We start from the raw sequence: 7689 nt of genomic DNA, 5'->3' as shown, positions 1-7689 counted from the left end.
ATTTTGCAAAAAAAAAAAAAAAGCCTCCAGAATGGATGGATCCCTAGTATCCAGACCGGGTTCCCTGAGCCGGACGTTGGTGGTTCCATACACCTAGACCGAATCAGCTCTTTCTGCCGGTCCTGTATTCTGGGTACAATAGACTTCTGTACTTAGTGCAAATGTACTTTACAAATGGCAAATACGAGGCAAATAAAAAAAAGCATCAGTACGCAGCAAATTAAACAAAGTATATGTTTATTCTTCTCTGAAGAAAACTGACAAAACAATGAAATGGCTTTAAAAGTGTGGAGAAAAAACAGAAGGAAAATACAACCTTACTAAACAGTTTTTTTTCCCATGAAATACAATTTTGCGGTGTAATGGTATGATTGTGAATTAAACCAAAAGAAACGTTCATCATCCACCCCATAAACAAAGATAGTCTGTCGAGGTGGCACCAACAACATAAAGTGGTAAAATATCAAAGAATGCTGCGGTCAAGGAAATCTATAGGAGTATAAAATCAAACAATGAACCAAAGAGGAAGACAAAAAAAGCAGCGCAGTACAGCTAATACTAAAGGGATTGTTTCAGCATTCTAAAAAGCTTGTTAGATCGAAACTACACAAGTCCTGCTTCTCCAACGAGACGACTAGCTGTTAAGACAGTGACTAGGTCAAGTGGCCAAAGGTTGCGATGTTCCACTGCCACATTGCCGTATAATGTATGTGAATGGAGTGGCATTACGACCACAGTTGGCACAAAGAATCCAACTTTTTGCGACCTACTTGTCGTGGCACAAAAGGAGTCGCAATGTGGCCCCATTCACCTGCACTGTGGCAGAGCAGAATTGCAGGCAAAACTGACGTCTAGACACATCCTTATGGTTGAAGCGAAAAAGTACCACAGTATTACACGGAGTCTATTCAAAATAAGCTGTCGACCATGTAATTCTTGTAAGTCCACCAGAGTACTACTAGATGCCCCAGTAAGGAGTCTGGGAAGATATTGTGCAAACTGGGCGATTCTTTAAGATCCGGTTTCTAAAAGTTGCAGGGTGCACGTCATAAACTCTATTATTAAAAGGAATTTACATACACATATGTATTTTTACAAATGAAAACCGAATAGCGTTACATATTTTTATTTTCTGATTGTACTTTTATTCTGCACGTGATTATGAGAGAGGAGAGTGGTCGTCTGTAGTGATGAGAGAGTATACTCGTTGCTCGGGTGGTCTCCGAGTATTTGCTAGTGTTCGGAGATTTAGTTTTCATCGCTGCAGCTGAATGATTTACAGCTATTAGCCAGCCTGAATACATGTGGGGATTCCCTAGCAATCAGGCAACCCCCACATGTACTCAGCCTGGCTAGTAGCTGTAAATCATTCAGCTGCGGCGATGAAAACTTAATCTCCGAACACTAACAAGTACTCGGAGACCACCCGAGCGTGCTGGGGAAAACCTGAGCAACAAGTACACTCGCTCATCACTAGTCGTCTGCTCTTCACAACATTGAGATTTGCTTTAATACGGCCACAGAGACCATTGATGCAGGTGCCACTTACGTTTGGTTTAGGGGAAGGAGTGTTGTGTGACCGGTACAATAGTCATTGTGCAAATTAGGTTTAACAAAAACCCGTTTTAAACAATAGATTATGTTCGGATGATACGTAAACTTTATAATGAATGAATAATTTTATAAAAATTGTTAAAAGGGTATTCCGATAATAGGAAGTCATTGCCTATTCACAGGATGGGTGAGAATTTTTAGATTGGTCACACTGATTGCTTTTTCTTGTCCCTCATTTTAATGTGGCAAAGGTGTGCATGCCCTATTTATTCTATATGGGACTGTTGATGAAAGTCGAGCTTCATACTCAAAATTTTATTCTGATGATAGTAGTTATTTCCAATATGTATTCAAAGGGAACCTGTCAGAAGGATTGTGCACAGTAACCTACAGTGTCAGGTCGGCGCCGTTATACTGATTAAAATAATACCTTGGTGGATGAAATCCGTCTTGTGGTTGTTGTGTAATCTTTATTTTCAGTTTTTAGTTAATGATATGCTCGTGCACCGGAGCGGCCTGTGGGGGTCTTCATGTGGTGCTCTGATTAGGTATTAATAATGTGATCCCTCACTGACCTGCACCCTAGTTTGCATAATGAATATCTGTACATACTTTAAAAAAAAAAAAAAAGAGAAAAAAAAGAGAGAACCCTTCTGCACGCAGGAGCCAGCCGATGCACCTGCTCTGCAGCGTAATCGCATGTTTCATGTGCCAATAATAACTGTTTTTCATGTTATTCAGCTAGAAACAAAAAAAAAATCAATTTGAAAATGGCGCCTGCGCAGTAGCAGCTATCGGTGTATATAGCTGTGCTCTGAGAGCTGCTACTGCGCATATGCCGGCGGCGCTATCTTCCTGGAGAGGAAAAAACCTTCCTCCTCCAAGATGTCGCCGGCTGCGCAGTAGCATCTCTCGGCTATCTCCAAACCTTTTTTTTTTTTTTTTTGATGGAGGAGGTTTTTATAATATACTTCACTACCTTATTTGTCTCATTTTCCTTTTCATTGTGCCACGAAAGCCATAGAACTGCAAAAGTGTTGCCTCAATTTTGTAACACGATTGACGCAGAAACAAAAAAAAACAGCGTGGCTGTGAAGAGTGAAAGCAGCCTCACCCTTTGAGCCCATAAATATGCTTTATGGTGAGGAAGACAAGCAGAAACAGCAAAAGATGAAATAGCCACTTTGGGACAGGAGCAGCAGCTAGGATAATGTGGAGACATGTTCTGCCTCACTGCATTTCTGAAGGGGGACAAGAGGGATAATCGGATACAGGATAATCGGCCACCGATTCCAGCTCTGCTCGTATGAGAGAAGAGTGCGTCCGCAAGTCTGTATTCTGATCGCAGGTCTAGAGAGAGGACAGATGTTCTAATGCAGCAAAGGAAGATGAAATCCAGCCATAAGACCTGCGCACCAGCACCGTATTTCATGGAGAAGAAAACCAAATCGGGTAATTATTTTACAAAATCTCTTAGAAATTGATTATACAAAAAAAAGTTTAGTTACTCTAACTCCCACCACTCCAAATAAAAAAAAAAGGACGTCTGAATGAGGATTTAAAAAAAAAAGAAATACGGTACATAATGCAGTGAAATAATTTTTAAACAATTTCTTGGAATCTCTAAAAACACTGTCCTCTTGCTGCAACTTTTGAAATCAGTGCGGTTAAATATTCCTCTGTTACATGCAGATTTGTTTCATATTTTGCATTGTAAAGTTTGTTATGAAAATTCACAGCATATTTAAGGATTTAAAATCGACAATAAAGATCAATTTTCACTGAGGATTTTTTTTTTTCTGAAGAAAGCTTGGACTGGGTCGCGGTTAGCAGTGGGGTACCACAGGGGTCAGTATTGGGCCCTCTTCTTTTTAACATATTTATTAATGACCTTGTAGGGGGCATTCAGAGCAGAATTTCAATATTTGCAGATGACACTAAATTCTGCAGGGTAATCAATACAGAGGAGGACAATTTTATATTACAGGATGATTTATGTAAACTAGAAGCTTGGGCTGATAAATGGCAAATGAGCTTTAATGGGGATAAATGTAAGGTCATGCACTTGGGTAGAAGTAATAAGATGTATAACTATGTGCTTAATTCTAAAACTCTGGGCAAAACCGTCAATGAAAAAGACCTGGGTGTATGGGTGGATGACAAACTCATATTCAGTGACCAGTGTCAGGCAGCTGCTACAAAGGCAAATAAAATAATGGGATGCAATAAAAGAGGCATAGATGCTCATGAGGAGAACATAATTTTACCTTTATACAAGTCACTAGTTCGACCACACTTAGAATACTGTGCACAGTTCTGGTCTCCGGTGTATAAGAAAGACATAGCTGAACTGGAGCGGGTGCAGAGAAGAGCGACCAAGGTTATTAGAGGACTGGGGGGTCTGCAATACCAAGATAGATTATTACACTTGGGGCTATTTAGTTTGGAAAAACGAAGATTAAGGGGTGATCTTATTTTAATGTATAAATATATGAGAGGACAGTACAAAGACCTTTCTGCTGATCTTTTTAATCATAGACCTGAGACAGGGACAAGGGGGCATCCTCTACGACTGGAGGAAAGAAGGTTTAAGCATAATAACAGACGCAGATTCTTTACTGTAAGAGCAGTGAGACTATGGAACTCTCTGCCGTATGATGTTGTAATGAGTGATTCATTACTTAAATTTAAGAGGGGACTGGATGCCTTTCTGGAAAAGTATAATGTTACAGGGTATATACACTAGATTCCTTGATAGGGCGTTGATCCAGGGAACTAGTCTGATTGCCGTATGTGGAGTCGGGAAGGAATTTTTTTTCCCAAAGTGGAGCTTACTATTTGCCACATGGTTTTTTTTTGCCTTCCTCTACATCAACATGTTAGGGCATGTTAGGCTATGGGTTGAACTAGAGGGACTTAAAGTCTTCCTTCAACCTTAATAACTATGTAATATTTCTTCCACTGTGCCGATACAGCAATACACTGCAAACTCAGATGAAAAAAAACTCCATACTCTAAAACTGCTACTGGATGGCGCTTACTTCATACATTGATCTAAATAACCCCGGGATACAGGGAGCTCCCTCTAGAGAGGCGGCTGAAGGCCCCCAGAGTTGTTTTAATTATCTAACTCAAGGCAAAGAATTTGGAGCCCAGACAAGCAGAATATGAATCAATGCAGAATACTGGTCCTAAAAGCGACAACGTTCAAACAGAAAAAAAAAGCATATTTTCTTTTCTGGTGCATTTATGTGCAGCAATTTTATATAAATCTACAATACAACTGTGCTTCTGGTAACAGCTGTAACATCTGAATGAATATGGGGCGCAGCTTCCTGCTAAAATCTATTTTAGCAAAGGCACTTTATTTTTGCAAAACATATAGATCTATACTTTTTTTTTTTTTTTTTTTTTTTTACTCTCCAGGGATCACACGCTCCTCTGTCTGATCGCAGCGGACTAGAGTTGAGCAAAGGGATTTGCACTGCTCTGGTCCCACATCCAGTCCGGTTCTGTGTTGCAGCCGGATAAGGGCAGTGCTCACTACTGTGTCTGTGCCCAGGGCGGCTTCTGTCACGCGAGGCCTTGTGACGAGGTCTTACGTGGTGCACCGGGCCTTGTTAACACCATAGGCAACCAGGATGCCAGCTACCATGTAGGATCAGACTGGATGCTGGACCAGGACAGGTTGAATCTTGTTGCTCAACTCTAATGCTGTCATGTTCTTGAACGCAGCAGACATTGACATCAGAATAGAAGAAAGTTATCAGGTACCTTGGATGGCTAGTCTTCTTGTAGTGAAGGAAATTATGCAGAAAAAAAAAATATATATACAGTTTTCTGATTTTTCTTGAGTTATGATCTTGTAAATACATTTAAAAAAAACCACATATCTAAAGTGCAAGAGACTAATTACATTTGGGAAAATCACAATGTGCTTTATGGAAAAAAAAAAAAAAAAGGAAAATGAAAAGCAGAACGACCTAGAAGTTGTGCAATTCTTCAGAAAATTCAACAAGTCAATTTTCAGGAAGTACAAAGCTGAACATACGTATAAGACACCGTTTATTGGCAGGTGCAAGTCTAATTATTATTATTTATTTTTTTTGCCACGCCGATTTACAGAGCCATTTTTAGAAAAAATAAAGAAACAAAAACCATTGGTTTCCTGCAAAAAAACAATGACACTTGGCAACCCCACAGAACAGCAATAAAATACAAAGGAGAATACCAAAAGTTTCTCACCTGAAAAAAAAAAACCTTTTAGCCGTATCTGTACTACTTGCTTATAGACTGTATAGTATTAACGGTATCATCTGAAGAGGGGGAACTGCAAAATACAAATCACAGAGAACAAAATCAACAGATGCTATTTAATGTGGGGTAGCTCTCTCGTTAGGCAACCACAGAAAATAACGTTTGGTCAGTGGTCACTCAAAGCTAAAAGCTTCTTTTTTTTTTTTTTTTTTACATATCAAAAAGGAAAAATATTAGATTTACCAACTGTTTAACGAGCACATAGTAATGTTAAACAGATGTAGCAAAAAGCAAGAAAAAAAAACCCAAAAACTAGTGGTCACTGTGTTGTCTGCCATTTCTGTCCTCTCATACAAAGGAAAAAATACCAGTAAAAAAAAAAAAGACGGAAAAAAACACAAGTCAGTAAAAATGTATTAAAATCTTCTTAATTGTACAAGTTATGTGCTGCCCACATTATTAATTCTGTATTTACAGTAAAATCCTCTGCAGTGTGGCTACTACTTTGGCACAGCATGCAGATCGACTACTCCACGACAGCAGAGATCGCCGCCGCCGCTCCTCCACATCGCACTGTGGTTTTCAAGAGAGGATCTCCATGCACTTCACAGTAAACTGGACACCGCTGTCTTCTCCGCTGATATCGCTTTCCTTCCTGAAAGAGCGAGAGAAGCAATATAAGCCCAAGTGTGAACGTATAAAAACATTACCCAACTCTCCTCACTGCCAAGATTCACAATTCTGAAGAGCACAATCAAAACCTAAGAGGCAAAATGGCAGAAAAATTAACAAAAACGAAAAATGATTTTAATACTGAACTTTTATTATATCAATTAAAATTTAACCCCTAATAGGAGACTTAAATAGTCACTGACTAAACTACAAGTCTATGCTACATGTGCGGTAAATATTGAAACCGCCTGGCTTTTTTTTTGTGCAGTGTGGAGGTTTCAATATTTGGATATTTCCGAATAGGGCTACCTAACGAAGTCCATTTGTTACACTTAGCCTTGTGCTTTAGTCGATGACTATCTGAAGCTCCTAATAGGGGTTCATTTTTAATGTAGTAGAAGGCAGATTTCAATAAAAGGATTTTTTTGTTGGTCATTCTCCTGTTATTCTGGATGTTTGCTTTATTTAACACTTCCGCGCCAGAGCCTGCTTTCGGCCTTCGTGACCAGGCCAATTTTGACCAGTGTCACTTTATGATGTAATAACTCTGAAACGCTTCAACGGATCCCACTGATTCAGATATTGTTTTTTTCGTGACATATTGTACTTAAATAAGTGGGAAATGTAGGTCAATATTTGTGTTTATTTGTGAAAATTTGACAAAAATTTCGAAAATTTTGCATGTTTCAGACTTTCAATTTTTACGCCCTTAGGCTTCTTTTACACTTACCGGGTTTTTTGCAGCCCGTTATTGCAGGTCTTTTTTTCAAGGTCTGATGCAATATCGGATCGCAAAAAACTTGGGAATCGCTGTTTTCAGGTTCCCAATACTACAGCAAAAGTATTGGGGAAAAAAATCGTCGGTCCGCAAAACCAGAAGTCACGGCACACCGCAAGAACAACCTGTCCGTAAGCTGTGAAAAATATCGAGCAAGCTCCATATTTTTTCACAGTTGGAAATACGGCCCTCATGGCCATACGGCGCTCCTACAATTTTTCGCAGCCCGTTTTTGCAGCTTCATAGAAATCTATTGGGGCTGCAAAAACACGGCAAGTGTAAAAGAAGCCTTAGGCTATGTGCACATGTTGCGGATTTGGCTGCGGATCCGCAGCGGATTGGCTGCAGTTTTCCATGCGATTTACAGTACCATGTAAACCTATGGAAAACCAAATCTGCAGTGCCCATGGTGCGGAAAATAACACGCG

The 7689-nt window shown here is 39.6% G+C and overlaps 1 protein-coding gene across 2 annotated transcripts in view; it reads right to left on the bottom strand.

The window, feature by feature from the left end:
- Positions 1-220: 220 nt before the first annotated feature.
- The window catches only part of ZHX1 (zinc fingers and homeoboxes 1), an 83789-nt gene continuing 76320 nt past the window's right edge, over positions 221-7689 (bottom strand). For both annotated transcript variants that reach the window (XM_077271178.1, XM_077271179.1), the window contains exon 3: positions 221-6466. The gene's annotated coding sequence lies outside the window, so the exon portion shown is untranslated. The remainder of the gene's footprint in view (positions 6467-7689) is intronic.

Source organism: Ranitomeya variabilis, chromosome 6 (assembly GCF_051348905.1).
Source record: "Ranitomeya variabilis isolate aRanVar5 chromosome 6, aRanVar5.hap1, whole genome shotgun sequence".
Classification (NCBI taxonomy): domain Eukaryota; kingdom Metazoa; phylum Chordata; class Amphibia; order Anura; family Dendrobatidae; genus Ranitomeya; species Ranitomeya variabilis.
The sequence above is the reverse complement of the archived record's forward strand: the minus strand, read 5'-3'. Positions and strand labels throughout refer to the sequence as shown.